Raw genomic sequence first — 17001 nt, forward strand, 5'->3', positions numbered from 1 at the left:
GAGGTTTAGTTCCAGGTTACCTCATTTGTGATGCCTTTTCTTTTCTTCTTCCTTAAGACCACCAAGACTGGCTTATTCCCTCCTCTGGGCTTCTCCCTACCCTGCTCTCAAAGTAGCTGTTAGCACATTAACACATGAGTTTTTAAATTTCTTTCTAATTCTGCTGTACTACAGGAAGATAAAGATCTTTTTTATTTCTTCTTTTTTTTTTTTTTCTTTTTAGGCCCACACCCACAGCATATGAAAGTTCCCAGGCTAGGGGTCAAATCAGAGCCACAGCTGCCAGCCTACGCCACAGACACCACAACGCAGGATCCGAACCTTATCTTTGACCTGCACCGCAGCTCATGGCAATGCCGGATCCTTAACCCACTGAGCAAGGCTGGGGATGGAACCCGCGGCCTCATGGACATTAGTTGGGTTCATTACTGCTGAGCCACAATGGGAACTCCCAAGATTTTTTTTTTTTTAATTCACCTTCATGTCTCCAGACCCTAATGTTGTCTTGTTATGTGGTAAGAGTTCAGTAACTTTCCATTAAGTGAATGACTACATTATTGCAGCAGAGGTGGTGCCACAGAGTAGGCTGAGCCCCATAAAATGCCGCTAATGTCTCCCTTTCTCCATCTCCTTCCACGTAAGTTAAGATAATGATGACAGAGTCAAGATGCTGGAAGGAGGAGCATGGAAATTTTGATCCCCAGCTCTCTGGAGCCTAAGGTCTCTGCTAGGTTGCAAGACCACAGGGGCTGTGCCTTATTCATGTTTACAGTCTCATCCCATTTCCTAGTGTCTTGAAAGATACTCAGTGCTTGCTGAGATAAAGAAGGAAATGTTGGCCTCTAAAACAGATTTGCAAACGTCTTGAAAATGCAAGCCCACCAGTGTAGGATTCCTTCTGCACAGAGAGCAAGGTGAAGCACCATTTCTTAGATTTCTACTTGCTCGGAGTTAATGTTTGAACTTTCCCATGCAGAGCAGAGCTGTAGGAATAATGAACACCTAGCAAGCTGAGTAACTCTCTTTCTTGGCAGGTGAGTAGCACATGAATATTTGCTGCACTAGAGAGGGGACTACTGAATACAAACATAGGTTTTATCTCTGATAATGTAAGCCTTTTAACTCCAACTATGGTGTTATCAATGAGAGGTGCTCTGGCTTTACTGTAGGGACACTCTGGGTAACAATCTCAGTGGTGACTCTCCAGGGTTTGTGATGGTTCTAGCTCGACTCAATGTCTTAAGCGTTGTTTGTTTTGTTTTTAAAGCAAGGGAGGTGATAATAGCTTGTTTGCTTGCAGTTGCTCAAGAAACTATTTTTGATATTACTAAGGATCCCACTCTCTCCCACTTTTCTTTTCTTTTTTTTTTTTTCTTGTCTTTTGTCTTTTTGTCTTTTGTTGTTGCTATTTCTTGGGCCGCTCCTTCGCGGCATATGGAGGTTCCCAGGCTAGGGGTTGAATCGGAGCTGTAGCCACCGGCCTACGCCAGAGCCACAGCAACGCAGGATCCGAGCCGCGTCTGCAACCTACACCACAGCTCACGGCAACGCCGGATCCTTAACCCACTGAGCAAGGGCAGGGATCGAACTCGCAACCTCATGGTTCCTAGTCGGATTCGTTAACCACTGCGCCACGACGGGAGCTCCTCTCCCACTTTTCTTTTTTAACAACCTTATGCTTTAGAACACTCTAAATGGAACAAGATTTGAAGACCTTATGTGAAAGTTTGTTTAACAGTAGAACTTGCATTGCCCAAATTGATGTCAGGTACTTTACTGCCAATTAAAATTATTTCTCAAAAAACGAATTCCTTGTGTTTCTAAGTTTTGGGCTCAATTTTACAATACTAATATGATTCTGGCACTGTGCCCTTCACCAGGATTGAGTAGTAGCTGAGCTTAATGGCCTCAACTGTCAATTCCCCAGCTCTTTATTAATCCTGGGAAAGTGGCCTGCACCTCAGTCATTACTGCTCAATTAGGTAAATAATCATCACATCCATTCTCATTAGAGCACTGCTTCACAGAAATCTTTGTTCCTGAGATTTTTCTGTTAGTCTTAACAAGTCATAAAATGCCATTAATGTCTCCCTTTCTCCATTGGTCCACCAAACAAATAAAAATCATGTGTCTAGTTAAAGAAATGCAAGTTCTCCTAAAACCTATTCCCTTTGCTTCTGTTATATTCGAAAGCCAAGAACCTCATTGAATGAGGCCAGATGGCCATTCTTGGTTGTTGATCATTGCTTAGCGGTGATGAACTCTTATACTTATTTGTGCAAACATCAGGTTCAGCAAGAGCAAATGTTTTCTTGAAATGAGGGAAAATAAGGCACTGAGTCACTGTTATTCCACCTCTTCACTCCACTTTAAGGGAAAATTTCATGAGGCATGGTCATGCACAGTCATCATTTTGACAACATCATTGGACAAGCTAACTCGGTTTAAATATAAGAAATGAACAACTCGTTTCCTCTTTTAATGGGATTTTGTTTTCCTCTTAAGAGGAATTGACACCAGTGACCTGGGATGTTTAAAAATCTAAGTGTGGGAGTGGGGAGTTCCTTTTGTACTTACCTAAGAGGCAAGTTGTTTGAATGTCTTTTTTTGTCCTTTGCATTCTCTCCCAAGGACAGCTGAGTTGTAGCAGGTTGAGATGGAAGTGGTAGATTGTAACATGAAATATTTGGTTCTCGTCTCATCCTGGTGCAACCAGGTATAGGCTTGTACACAGGGACATGAGACAGACATGGAGATATGCTGCTCCCACTTCACAAAAGAACTTGCTGTCCAGTTGCAAGGGATGTGGTTCATTGACATCCTCCAGCTATTAGATTCTTCAAGGTTTGCCTCAGCTTTGGAGATGAGATCATATTATTCTTATTCCAGGCAGTGCCAATGCTTGAGTGAGGTGCAAGTAGTGATTTCCATGCAACATGGGATTCCTTTAATGAGCTGACAGAGCCCGTTAGATTGCCATCATGCTCTGAGGGGGCCTCTTGACCAATCCTGTTTCCTTCCTCTTCTTTTCATAGGTATTACTTCCCCCCAAATCTTTGTGTGCCTAATTCTGCTCTAAAATCTGTTCCCCAAAGAATCCAACTTACACTAAGAGGTATGGCAGAGGGACGTGAGATCACTCACTGTCTTGGGAGGGTCTTCATGGTTGCCCCTTTGCATAATCTAAGATCTTAGCAAATATCCTACTTCACTGACCCTATCCAGGACTGTACTGTGCACTTTTCTGTCATCAAGGGCTTTGTAGCTAATAAATATTGTTTAAGAATCATTAGGACCAGGTAGCCTCTATGCTCTGTTAGTCCCCAAACGATGGTGAAAACCTTTGCTGATGTCCTCTAGACACCCATGAGACCAGCTACCCATTCATAAGTCTTAAGTTAGGAATGCATGTCCTGTTTCCAAGCGCCTCCCCCTGTACCCAAGGTTAATTATAAAATTGTCCCAATGGCCCCTCAATGAGTGTACCTGCAAATGCTTCCGGATGGTTGTTTGCCCAAACCCAATCCTACCCTGTGAGTAAGTCACCCTATAATAAACCAATCCATTGACTACATGGAGCTGCCTGCTTCACTTTTCAGTCCAATAGGCTCTTTTCATTCCCTCCTTTTGAAGGTCCGTGAGAATTACTGGTTCACTTACTGTGAGGATATTGTAGAGAACATTTTATTGAAGTCTTATCAAAGTCCTGTTTATAAGCTCCACAGAATCAGTGTTTATGATCAGAAGCATCTTGTGGTGCATTTTCCTCAAGCTGGAAGGAATCATATCCTAGGTGTTTTTGCCCTTAGTTTTGGCTATTTGGAAGCACAGAATGAAATATCCTCAGCTGCAGTAGCTCTGTAGTACCTCCAAGCTTAAATCTATTTTTGTTTTTGCTTTGTATTTAGAGTTTAATATTTTCCCTGACTCATATTTTTTTTTTATTCTGCATTTTTCATGTTACTGAGTACATCTTACATGTTATAGGCAGTGGATGCAACATGGGGCCTGGAGCCTGACTGCAGGGCTTTGAATGCTGGTTCTACTACATAATAGCTGTGCCATCTTGGGCACATTACTAACCAAGCTGAACATCAGGCTTTTTGTAAAAATGCAGTAATAGGAGTACCTGATTTATAAAGCTATTGTGAAGATTAAATGAGATAATGCATGTAGAATGCTTAGTAACATGCTTGGTGCTTAAACCCTAGGTACATCTGATTGGTGCTAATGTAATGAATGGGGCTGAACAACTATATGGAAAGCTGCAGGGACTGAGAATGGCAAGTGTTTCTGAGCTCCTAATCAACTTGCTTGAAGATATTTTTCGGAAAAGAATTGGTAAGTAAGAGGTTGAGGGTCTGTTTAAACTAGAACAGCAGTGAAGACTAGCTATTTTACATGCTCTAAGGCATAGTAGTTGTTTTTTTTGTTTGTTTGTTTTTTGTTTTGTTGTTTTTTTTTTTTTTTGCTTTTTAGGGCTGCACCTGCGGCATATGGAAGTTGCCAGGCTAGGGGTCAAATCGGAGCTGCAGCCACCAGCTTACACCATAGTTCACAGCAACACAAGGTCCTTAACCCACTGAGCAGGGCCAGGGATCTAATCTGCATCCTCATGGATACTAGTGGGTTCATTTCCACTGAGCCACAGTGGGAGCTCCCACATGCTAGTACATTTGCCATCCACTAAGAAAATGATGGTGATTAAGTTAACTTATTGCCTGTCAAGGTGAATAGAACCAAACCAATACATCAGGGGACAGATCTCAAGAAAGAAGAGCAGTGATGAGTGGTTTAGGGACTGGATTGTTCTTGGTTAACAGGTATCTTGTTTGTGGGGTGATTCTTTGTTAGGTTAGACTCCCCTGTGCAATGCAAGAAACTTGGCTTCTCTGGACTCTGTGATAACTCCAATGCCTCAGCATTTCCAAAGGTCCAAGAATGACTTCTAGGTGAGAATCACTCAACCATGAAAAGATATTTGAGCTTAGACTGAGAACATAAGCTGGTGTCCCTAGAATGGTCCCTGTTCCTATATGTCTTTTACACGGCTCCTTGGAGGTAGCTGATTCCAGGCCTGGGCTGGAAAAGGACAAGATGAGCCTGAAACATCTTATGTGCCAGAAAGTAAAGAAATGCCCAAAGATTGTTGAGAAATATTTCAAAAGAAACTGGAACCAAATTGTAGGTTCCACTTGGAACCTTGGCCAAACTGGCAATTGAAGCATTAAAATAAATAATGAGTAACAAATTACAATCTACTGAAGAAAATAAGGATCTGTGAGCCCATAGAATATAAGTCAATAAATGGCGGCAGAAGAGAAAGCTCTTTCTTACAATAGAAACCCAACTAATAAATGTAGAAACGATGATTGGGTTAAAAACTCATTGTTTGGAAACATTTACAGTTGATTCAAGAAAGAATCTACCCTGACTGCTAAGAATTATAAGTAGAAGTTTGAGAAGTGACAGGATGGTTATGAAATCTTAAGATATTTATTAATTGCAAAGGGAAAAGTAGTACCTTTCCATTGGTACAGAACTATTCTGTGCCTGCTGATGTTACATACTGATAAGAATATAGCCCTGTTTCTGTGGTATCTCAAGAATGTGTAGCCTATTTCTTTTTTTTGTCTTTTTTTTTTTTTTTTTGCTATTTCTTGGGCCGCTCCCGCGGCATATGGACGTTCCCAGGCTAGGGGTTGAATCGGAGCTGTAGCCACCGGCCTACGCCAGAGCCACAGCAACGCAGGATCCGAGCCGCGTCTGCAACCTACACCACAGCTCACGGCAACGCCGGATCGTTAACCCACTGAGCAAGGGCAGGGACCGAACCCGCAATCTCATGGTTCCTAGTCGGATTCGTTAACCACTGTGCCACGACGGGAACTCCTGTAGCCTGTTTCTGACAGGAGGAAACATCACACAAATCCAAACTCAGGGACCTTCCACAAAATACCCAACCTGTGCTGTTTTGATGTCATAAAACACACACACACTCAAAAGACCGAGGAAATATTCTAGAGTAAAGAAGATTAAAGATACATGACAACTGAATACAGTGCGTGGTCTAGAATTTTATTTTACTGTAAAGGATGTTCTTGGGACAATTTGGTGAAATTTAAGGCAGTTTGTAGATTACATAATAATATATATTTAAGTGGATGGATGATTGGATAGATAGAGGCAGGGGAATGATAAAGCAAATATGAAACATTAGTATTTGAGGATTTTGAGGCCAGGATACATGAGAACACTTTGTACTATTTCTGAAGATTTTCTGTAATTTTGAAATCATGTCAAAACTAAGGAGTTCCTGCTGTGGTACAGTGGGTTAAGTATCCGACTGTAATGACTCAGGTCACTGCAGGGGCTTGTGTTCGATCCCCGGCCCAGCGCAGTGAGTTAAAAGATCCAGCATTGCCACAGCTGCCTAGGTCACAGCGGTGGCTCAGATTCAGTCCCCTGACCCTGGAGCTTCCATGTGCTGTGGGGAAAAAAGAAGCTAGCACAGCAAAGTGTCCTGGTTGGAAAGACACATGATATGGCCGCTCAGCCTCTGGGGCAGAGCCTGCAGGAGGTAGCGGCTGTGAACTGTGCACAGTATAGCAGAGGTGGCCACATGCTGAGCAGAGGGTGCTATTCTTTCAGAAGCTGATCATTATTTGCTCAGTTCCCTTTCACTCAGACCAGTACAGTCCTTCCTGGCAAGTTCCTATGCAGTGGGTGTGTTAGCTATTTGTTCAGAGAAAGATTTGTAGGCAGGCTGATTTCTGTTCCTCAGAGCCCAGGGGACACTGCAACTTCATCCTCTTTAGTGGTGGGGTAGTTTATGCTCTGGAAATATAGATGCTATTTAAAAGCAAAAGCAAAGTCACAACCGCTAATGCAAAGAGTGCTTACCCTGTACTGGACATTGTTCTAAGCACTTTATATGTAAGAACTAATTTAATCCTCCCCACAGTCCTATGAAGCAGGTGCTGTGGGTTTACCCCTCCTTCTACAGTTGAAGAAACTGAGGGATGGAGAGGGTAACTCGCTCAGCTGTTAGTATGGAGAGGAGCACCTACTGGAATTCAAAACCAGGCAGGAAATTGCAGAGTCCAGGCTCTCTCCTCACTCCGCTACCATTCTGCCTCTGGAGGGGCTCTTGAGAAACGAAACTGTTCTGTCCAGATTGTTCTTATTAAGCAAGAACCACCATCAGAGTTACTCAGAGAGTCTGAGCTGCTGCATGATATCTTGGGGCAGAAGGGAGAGCTCTGTACTGAGTTGGAAATGGAGCCAAACTCAAGGAAACATCAGAAGTGGGGGTGAGCAGGCAGAAGAGACTGGCAGAACCAACTTGCAGGGCCAGAAGAAAGCTGGAAGATTTTGGCCAGGGTAGAGTCACTGGAATAGCAGTGGGAGGAAGCAGTGCCCAGCCCCATGGATGATGGACTAAGAGACTGAGGAACAAGCAAAAGACCTGGTGAGGCTCTGGATCAAGCACCCAGACCCAAGACACCTGGACTTATTTCCTCGGGGAAAGGTTTGTTGGTTCAGTGTGTCTTCTGAGGCCTTGGCCTTATCTTTCCAGGCGACCCCTTTCCCAAGAAGTAGCTCTCTGAGTCTGCTCCTTATCTTCAAGGCAGTTGGGGACAAATATTGGCTGGCTTTCTTTGTGGCAGGCTTTGTGCTAGGCAATTCACACACATTCTCTGATTGAATGCAATGCTTTGTATGAATGTATCTGAGCCAAGCTCTCTACTTTGCACATAAATAGAACTAGTAATCCTTCAGAGTATGCATTCAACTTTGGTTCAGTGAAATTTGGAGTAAAAATTGGACTTTTAAGTACTTCTAATTGAATAGAATAATTCCAATTAGATGAAATGAGTCATTCGAAAGTGCACTACAATGATAGATACTCAAAAAAATCTTAGAACCTTAGAAGAAGCTGGGATGCTATCATTGAACCAATATAGAGACTTCTGAATATGATAAGGATCAATCTCAAAAACAATGAAGGCCAGGTCAGGTGAAATTACATACATAATCTCTGTCCAACACTGTAACTGTCCAAAGAAAGGCAGTCATATGATTTCTGCTTCTTGTGGTCATGATGAGGATAAAATTAAGTCAAGCACATGTTGCAGTGCTGGCCACAAAGAAGGACCAGACTGCATGGTACCTGCTCTGCTCATTGCCTTAAGAGAGAATTGAAGTTGGGGGAATTGAAGCAATGTGTCAAAAGCCATGGAAATAATAAGTGGTAGAGCCAGGATTCAAACCCAGGTCTCTAGACTCTGCCGCCTATTTTTGTACAGTTTTCAGACTAAGGATCTTTTTTAAAAAAGTGTTTTATTTTTGAAAAAAAAAAGAGAATAAAATATTTTTGCAGCACATGAAAAATACATGAAATTCAAATTTCAGTATCCATAGGTAAAATTCTACCGGAACATAGCCCTGCTTATTCATTCACATATTGTCTGTGGCTGCTTCCATGTTACAGTGGCTCAGCTGGGTGGTTGAGGCAGAGGTCATTGCGCCCCAAAGCCTAAAATGTTTAATATCTGGCCCTTTACAGAAAAAGCTATTTGACCCCTACTCTAGACCTTAGACTACCTGTTCTTTCCATGATGCCCAAGTGCTGGCGGATCCAGATTGCTTGTTACTTTGCCAAATCTTCCGGCATTCTTAGGAAATCATTAAATTGCCATGCAGGTTGCATTGAAGTGCTCCCTGCTGGCTTACCTTGGAAAGTCTTGAGGGTACCAGATGGGAACAGATTCCTTTCTTTCATCTTAGCAAAAATCCAATCTTGCTCTTTCATGTTCAAAAGGATTTGATTAATTAGGACATGATGGAGGAGAAGAACAATCCATGCTGTTGGGCCAGGCTGAGCGGGCAGTTGGAAGCTGCTGTATTTCAGCTCCTGCTCCTCACGTCTGATCCGCTCCCTGGACGCCCAGCCCTGCCTAGTGGAGACTGCGACCTGGAGGCTGAGGCACAAGCTTTAGTGTTAGGGACCAGTGCTTGAACTGTGGTTCTCTACTTGCTCACTATGACTTTGGGCAAGTTATTTAAACTTGCTCAGTCTCAGCTTCCACAGGTCAAAAATGGGAGTAATAAGAGTATCTCTAGCTCAGGTAATTTGGAGGATTAAATGAGAAAGTAGAAATGTTGGGGTTTTTTTTTTTGTTTGTTTGTTTTGCAAAGAGTTGGTTCCATAAGCATTCAATAAATATTAGCTCTTTTTATTAACTTTTCTGCTTCCTTGTCAGCAGGGAAGGAGCAAAGAATCTGATCCAAGTGAAAATGCCCTGGGAGGTGTTTTTAAAACATGTGTTTTTTGGTGCATGTTTTTTAAAAAGAGTAATACAGGCAGACAATACAGAATTCAAGTAGTACAAATAATAAAAATAAATGTCTCACAAAACAATGTGTCTGAAAGTGTTCAAGGCAGTAATAGTCATAATAGCTCTAAACTGGAAATTACCCAAATGCCCATCACTAGTTGAATAGAGAAATCGATTGTGGGATAGTCTTACAATGGAATGCCATTCAGTAGCGTGAATGGTCTGTAACTACCGGCAACAATGCTGATGAATGTCTTAGACAAATGCTGAGCAAAAGAAGCCAGACAGCAAAGCACACAGACTTTCCATCTGGATGAGCTTCCATCCGGATAAGGTACAGAGTCAGGTGAAAGCTCACCTTTGCCTCAGGGATCACCCTTGGTGGAGGTGAGGGGTGATGATGGGCAGCTGGCGGGAGGAAGCTTGAGGGCAGCTAGCAATGCTCTGGGTCTTTATTTGGGTGCTGGTTACATGGGTGTGTTCAGTGTGTGAAGATTCATCAGCTGATGCTTGTAAATGCATGCACAGCATTAGACTTCCTATTTCCAGAAAAATAATAAAATCTGAAAATGAAAAGGCACCCTCCTCCTACTCCTGACTCCTAGTCACTGAGACCCCTCCTCAGAAACAGCCACTGCTACCATCAAACAGACTATCCAGAGACAGCCATTGAATATATAAGAACACGTCTGCCTGTATGGATAGAATATTTTGTTGTTACTGTTATTATCATTATTTCCTGAGAGCAAGTTTTTGTTTTATTTCACAAAGGCTATTTTAGAGCAGTTTTCAGGTCAGAGCAAACTCAGAAGTACTGAGAGTTCCTGTGTACCCCCTGCCCCCATAGCCCCCCTCGCTATCTCACCCCACACAAGAGGGGTGCAGTTGTTTCAAGAGATGAACTACGCTGATGCATTATAATTGTCCAAAGTCTATATTTACATCAGGGTTTACTCCTGGTGTTTTACATCCTAGAGGCTTGGAAAAACATATAATAACACATATCCATCCCTAGAGTATCCGTCACTGCCCTAAAAATCCCACCTGAGAACAAGTTTTGATGTGCTTAGTCCTGTGTCCAGTCAGCCACCCACTGCAGAGGGGACAGTGGCTCTCAGGAGAAGGTCAGGTAGTGCAGAGGAGATGAGAAGGGGTTCCAATGCCAGGTGACCCTCTCAGATCTGGCAAGGTTTCTGCACATACTCCTCGAACTGTCAGAGTGAATTTAGGGGCTTCAAGTTGGCTGGGCCTTCTGCCTAGGGTTGGGCTGAGCCTCAGATAAAGTCATCTCATGCCTTCTTTGTTTGTATTTATTTATTTATTTATTTAATTTTGTCTTTTTAGGGCTGCACCTGTGGCACATGAAGGTTCCCAGGCTGGGGATCGAATCGGAGCTGTAGCTGCCGGCCTACGCTACAGCCACAGCAACATGGGATCCGAGCTGCGTCCACAACCTACACCACAGCTCACGGCAACACCAGATCCCTGATGCACTGAGTGAAGCCAGGGATTGAACCTGCATCCAGATGATGCTCGTCAGACTTGCTAACCGCTGAGCCATGATGGGAACGCCTGCTTTTAAAACTCTGAGTATCCTATTGGGCAGTCCTGCTCCCCAGGCCTTCTGTTCATGATGAACATTCAACTGCGTTTATGATTCAGACTCACTCTCATCTTCTCTGTGAGAGAATTTTCCTCATTCTCAAGCTGGCAGTGTCTGACAATAGGGTGGAATATTTGAATCCAGAACCACCATGAAACATCTGGGCAGATATCCTTGTATTTGTGGTCTTTGATTCTGTCTTAGCCTTCCAGCTGGTGACTTTCTCCAATCCTTTCGGCAGCATCAACAACCCCAAATGTCATTCAACCTCTAAGACCCAGTGCAAGCTCCACTCCCTCCATGAAGTTCCCACCGTGTTTCCCGGGAGGTCCCAGATATGCATCACTTCATTTAGCACTTATTTAAGTGATAATTCATCTGTAATTATTGATTGCTGTCTGCTAGGCTTCAGATACCATGCCCTATGCTGGGAATTCAAGAAAATTCTATTCCTGTCCTCAACTTGCTCACATTCTAGTGTCAAAGGGAAGCATGTAAAACAGAAAAGAGTATTAAATGATATCTGTACAAAAGACAGGTAACTGATCAAATCTGCTCGAGTAGGAACCAAGAAGACCAGGCAAGGCGCGCAGAGGGGCCCCTTGAACTCTGTGCCTTGAAGATGGAGCAGGGCTTTGCTAGGCAGACCAGAGTGAGACAAGGGCCCTCAGGTGGAGACAGCAGCACGTGGGAAGGTGTGGAAGTATGAAGCACGTGTTGTCACTCACCATTAATATGTGTATGTCATTTACGTTGCTAGTCTTTCCAGCCAAATTGTGACAGACTCATGGATAAGACTCACAACTCAGGCTCCTCTATTCCCCACTCCCCCCAAACACCTAGTACGATTCTAGAGACTAAAATTAGACAGAAATGAGAGTAAGGGAGACAGGAAGAGTCTTCTTAAAAGATTTAACCCAAGACTTGAATTTTAAATAGTCAACAGATCTCCGTTTTTAGAATGTGAACTTCTCATCAGACTTGGAGTATAAAGGAAACCTAGGGAGATGAAATTGAACTTTAATTGGAGCAGATAGTATAATCAGGGCCAAACTGAGATGAGCATCTGGTGTCCTCCTCACTTTCTGCCCCATCCAGCGCCCTACCCTGGGCTCCCCAGAGCTTGGCCCTCAGGTTCTCAGGAGGATAGGAATTATTTGGGGTGTAACTGGGCCTGCATTGTGACACAGTCCCTATCAGAATCCCTTGTTTGCCATCGAATCCCTCTGTGACCTTGAGCAGCTTACAAGACATCTTAGACATGACTTCGTCAAGATTAAATGTCATGTCTTTGGAACATAACAGGCTCTCAGTAATGGAAGCTTTCCTTCCTTTCTTCATCTCACTTCCTTTCTGCCCCCTTCTCTTTTACCTTGGAATGTTTAGGAAGAAATTCAGAGGAAGAGAGAGCCCAGAAAACAAGGAATAAAGAAATTCTGAGCTGCCGGTGGAAACTTTGGGAAAAGGTAAATGGAACGACCCAGAGGAAATGTAAGACATTTTGACATGTTTTGTGCAATTTACCACCACAGATAGATGCCATTGCCTCCAAGAGGTTCCCTCAAAGCGGAAGCTGGAGGTTTCTTTGGGCACTACATCAGGCTGAGACTGACCACCCAGGGGCTCAGCTTCGTCGGGGTGTACACATTGCAGAGAAAGGATGGGATACCATTTATCCAGAAGAAAAAATTCAAGGTCACACTCCTCCGGGTGTGCCTGTCACAATCCCCTGAGGGGCTGTCACCTGGGAGGAGCATTAGACTTCAGGCTAACGCAGCACTGGGCTCAGGGTCTTTTCTCAGTAATGTCTTGAAACTTCCGAGCAGCTTGTCTCAGGAGGAGGTCATCACGCCCATGATCCTCAGTCTGTTTGCCAGGGATTCGGACACTGCAGGCGGAGGGGTGCACCTGTGCCTGTGATTCTATAGCGACTCACTAGGATCCTTCCCTGTGTCACCCCACCCCACTCCCAGGCGGGAGCATCCCAGCACGCCACTTAGCCTTCTCCCACCTGCTCTGGCCTCCACATCAGCCCCCCAACCAAAGAGCTCTCAGTTGTAAACAAATCAAACTGACAAACTAATTCTCAGGAGCTAATGTCTAAAGGCACTTAATTCTCTCCGCAACATTTTCATTTTAATGGGAGCATTAAACCTTGGCCCATGAGGGACTCTCTAATGGAGGGATTCCAGGCAGAATGGAATGCAGAGAGGAACAGAATGGGCTGGCAGCTTGCCCAAGGTCACACAGCAAGGTTTTGGCAGAACTGTGAGTAAAACCCAGCTACTTCGACTTCCAGTCACACACTGATGGAGGCTGCCTCTTGCTTGGTCACCCTGGGGACTCTCTGCCCGACTCTTGGGCTGTGTCAGCGACTGTGGTCCAGCCTGAGTGTGCAGAGGCTGTGATGTGAACCTAGCCCTCCTACCCTCACTGCCAGAACCTCTCAGGAAGAGTAACATCGTGGAGGCTTGATCAATAGATATTATGCAAATGCATAGAGCAATAATATTCCCTTCCATTACCAAGCTAACAGACCCCGTCAAGAGCCTGCCTGCTTTCTGACAGTTTTATTTTTCCTGGTTTGTCAGCCTGAAATCATGGTCTGACTGATGCCTGTATGAAACATAAAAGGTAAATGACTGGCAGAGGCCCAACTCCTTTTTCTCTGAATTAGAGGCCCATGCTCCACAAGCTGGCAGGAGCTCCGGCTCTGTGCACATCAATTATGGCCTCTGGCTGAGAGCCTTGCCGCGCAGAACCAGGCAGTAAACATTCCTGGAGTCCTGATGAGCCTCATTTGTGATGCGGTCCCCAAAGAGAGAGAGCAGCCAGGCAGTGGTACCTTCCCTCCATTCCCGCTTCATCTCCCACTGTCACCCAGCTAAGGGATCCTAGAATCTGAGTACTCATTCCACTTTGGTCTGTAGTGGTACAAGAAAAATAATATTCTTCATCTTCTAAAACAGAAATTAATTGCTACTATGAACTCTTACTCTGCTGGATGTCAAAATTTAATTACAGTCAATTAAGTGTTTACCCTTGTCTTGTCTCTGTATCCTCTTAAAATTCTAGAAAGCTTATTCAGTGTGAAGCCGTGTGTGTGTGTGTGTGTGTGTGTGTGTGTCTGTGTGTGTGTGTGTGTTTGTGTGTACAGGCACGCGTTCATGTAGTGTCTGGTTCTTCCTGTCATTTCTTTTTCTCTTTTTCTTTTTTTGTTTATTTTTTTGCATTTTTTAGGGCCACTCCCTCGGCATATGGAGGTTCCCAGGCTAAGGTTCGAATCGGAGCTGTGGCCACTGGCCTACGCCAGAGCCACAGCAACGCGGGATCCAAGCCACGTCCGCGACCTACACCACACAGCTTACGACAACACCGGGTCCTTAACCCACTGAGCAAGGCCAGGGATTGAACCCGAAACCTCATGGCTCCTAGTCGGATTCGTTAACCACTGTGCCATGATGAGAACTCCTCTTCGTGTCATTTCTTATCGTCATTGGCATCTCTGAGATGATGTCCCCAACCCCATCCTTTTTTTTTTTTCGTCTTTTGTCCTTTTAGGGCCACACTCACGGCATATGGAGGCTAGAGGTCTAATCAGAGCTACAGCTTCTGGCCTACGCCAGAGCCACAGCAACGCCAGATCTGAGCCGCGTCTGCGACCTACACCACAGCTCACGGCAACACCAGATCCTTAACCCACTGAGAGAGGCCAGGGATCAAATCTGCAACCTCATGGTTCCTAGTCGGATTCGTCTCTGCTGCGCCACGATGGACACTCCCCCAACCCCATCTTGTCTTTGGTTGTCAGCAAATCAAAGTGGTGCCTTCTTCCAACTGCAGGACCCCTTTAGGCCACCAGCTGTCTCTGCTCTTGTTTGCTCAGAATATGCTCTCTGTCTCCACAGAAGAATACAGGGTGCAGAGACCGTGTGCGGCTGTTTTAGGCTCTCTGCCTAAGATACTCACATATGCATTTCTTGTCACCTTCAGTGCTGTGTGGAGGGGGAACCCAGTGCCTCGCTCCCTCCCTGGACTGTCTCTTGAGGAAGTGGGCATAGTGAGTCACAGACCTTCTGTTTTTTGGCTGCTCCTCTAGCAAGTGGAAGTTCTCAGGCCAGTGATCGAACCTGTGCCATCTCAGTGACCAGAGTCTGCTGCAGTGACAGTGCCAGATCCTTAACCCACAAGGGAATTCCGCCTTTGTTTTCAAAAAATATAAATCCCTTGCTTGTGAATTTCTCCAACTTGTATCTCCCCTCCCATGTCCTCCTCAGCGCTTGTCCTGTGTTGCCTCAGGGCTCAAGAGCAATGCTCCGATGTTTAAGCTCCTGTTTCCTGCACATTCTCTTCTCACCCTTTCCCATTCTTGGATCCAAGTAACCTGGCTTTTCATCTTTCACTTGAAACTCACAAGCCAAGAAGTAGACTATTCCCTTTAGTTAGCCTTCATTGTAGCAGTAAACACCTCGTGATATAACTGTCTAAGTGGAGAATTACATAGCGACAGACATTCTTAAGAGGAGAGGGAGGAAAACACATCGGTTAAGAAGCAAAAACATTATACAACCACAATAGCTACATCTGTAGTTGTTTGCAGTCTTTCTTAATCATAGTTCCAGAGAAAGTGACTAGAACTTTCATTGTCTCAGTGTTCCCAATGTTGGCACCTTCCTAAAAGGTGCCAAGGTCAATTCTCAATGCATAGAAGAGAAATTATTAAATCAATGGATGATTTAGGGAAATAATTCTCAAAGTGTCATCTGAGGACCCCTAAAAGTCCCTGAGACCCTCAATCTATCAGGTCAAAAGTATTTTCATAAGAGTACTAAGACTTTATTTGATTTTTTTATTTTATCTCTCATGAGTGTACTATGGCCTTTGAGAAACCTCACTACACAAACATGAACATCTGTGTATACACAGAAATCAGGTGTTCCGAGATTTCATATGTTGAAAATACCAGCAAAACAATATTATGTAACATTTAAAAATATATTAAAAGAAACAAAGCACGGGGTTATAAATTTGATGATATTAAAAGGTCTCTCTCTGATTGACCAGGTATATTAAAACAAAGACAAAATAAAACTTTGAGAAATGATAAAAAAGTATGTAATAATTAAAATTAGTATTTCAGTGAACTAGTTAAATAGAAGATTGGAGCCAGATGAAAAGAGGATTAATAAGTCTGAAGAAAGGCCTGAAAAAATTATCCTGAGAGCAAGAGAAGGAGACCACGATGTGCATCAAAGAGAAATTAGGAGACTTAGTGAATAGACTGAGAAAGACTAACAAAAATCTCATTTTGGAGTTCCAGGAAGAGACGATAAAGAGAATGGAAAAGAGGCATTGTTCAAAGAGATAGTGCCTAGGAATTTTGTATAATCAGTGGAGGATGCTAGTCTCAGGTACAGGAAACCTGAAAATGTCCTGATTTTAAATCTCATACTATTTTCACACAATGTCACAGCTTTTGGAAGAGGTAGTGGTTTCATGGAGATAATGGATGTTGTTAGTTGTGAATCACATACCAAATGGAGTTTTCATTGTAAACAGAACACTTGGGGATCAGGCCCTCTTTTTTTTTTTTTTTTGGCTGTGCTCTTGGCATGTGGAAGTTCCCAGGGCAGGGATAGAACCTGCACCACAGCAGTGACCCAAGCAGCTGGAGTAGCAATGCTGGATCCTTAGCCCACTGCACGGCAAGAGAACTCTGGATCAGGCCTTCTTAATGGGACACCTAGAGTTTCAAACACAAGGAGATCATGGGAGACTTCATCTGAGCCCAGGGTCCACGCTAGAGAGAAGGCCTAGTCATCTAGCTCACTCTGAGGCCAGGTGAAGGAGCAGGGCTTCTTCCCATCTCCTCTGCTCTCCCTGCTCCCCTTATCCTGAGCACCCACCCCTCAGGAGCCAGTGGCCAAACTAGACACAGGGCTAGACAAATGAGCACTTTCTCTTAGCAAAGCAGAAAAAGGAAGCACCTAAAACATGAAAAACAAAAGTTAAAATAAAAATGGACATGTCTAGCACATATTAGCCAAAAGAAAGATG

General features: G+C 44.0%; 2 protein-coding genes across 10 annotated transcripts in view; one reads left to right on the forward strand and one right to left on the reverse strand.

Moving 5' to 3' along the window:
- The window catches only part of DPY19L1 (dpy-19 like C-mannosyltransferase 1), a 313514-nt gene that overhangs the window by 215408 nt on the left and 81105 nt on the right, over positions 1–17001 (forward strand). For all 3 annotated transcript variants that reach the window (XR_014834285.1, XR_014834287.1, XR_014834286.1), the window contains 2 exons: positions 4212–4341; positions 12331–12410. The gene's annotated coding sequence lies outside the window, so the exon portion shown is untranslated. The remainder of the gene's footprint in view (positions 1–4211; positions 4342–12330; positions 12411–17001) is intronic.
- Positions 1–17001, reverse strand: part of NPSR1 (neuropeptide S receptor 1) — a 270057-nt gene that overhangs the window by 44917 nt on the left and 208139 nt on the right. The window lies entirely within an intron of this gene.

The sequence above is a fragment of the Sus scrofa genome, chromosome 18 (genome assembly GCF_054392235.1).
Source record: "Sus scrofa isolate SSC_HxYL_T2T_F1_AM1 chromosome 18, Sscrofa_HxYL_maternal_Yorkshire_Landrace_v2.0, whole genome shotgun sequence".
Classification (NCBI taxonomy): domain Eukaryota; kingdom Metazoa; phylum Chordata; class Mammalia; order Artiodactyla; family Suidae; genus Sus; species Sus scrofa.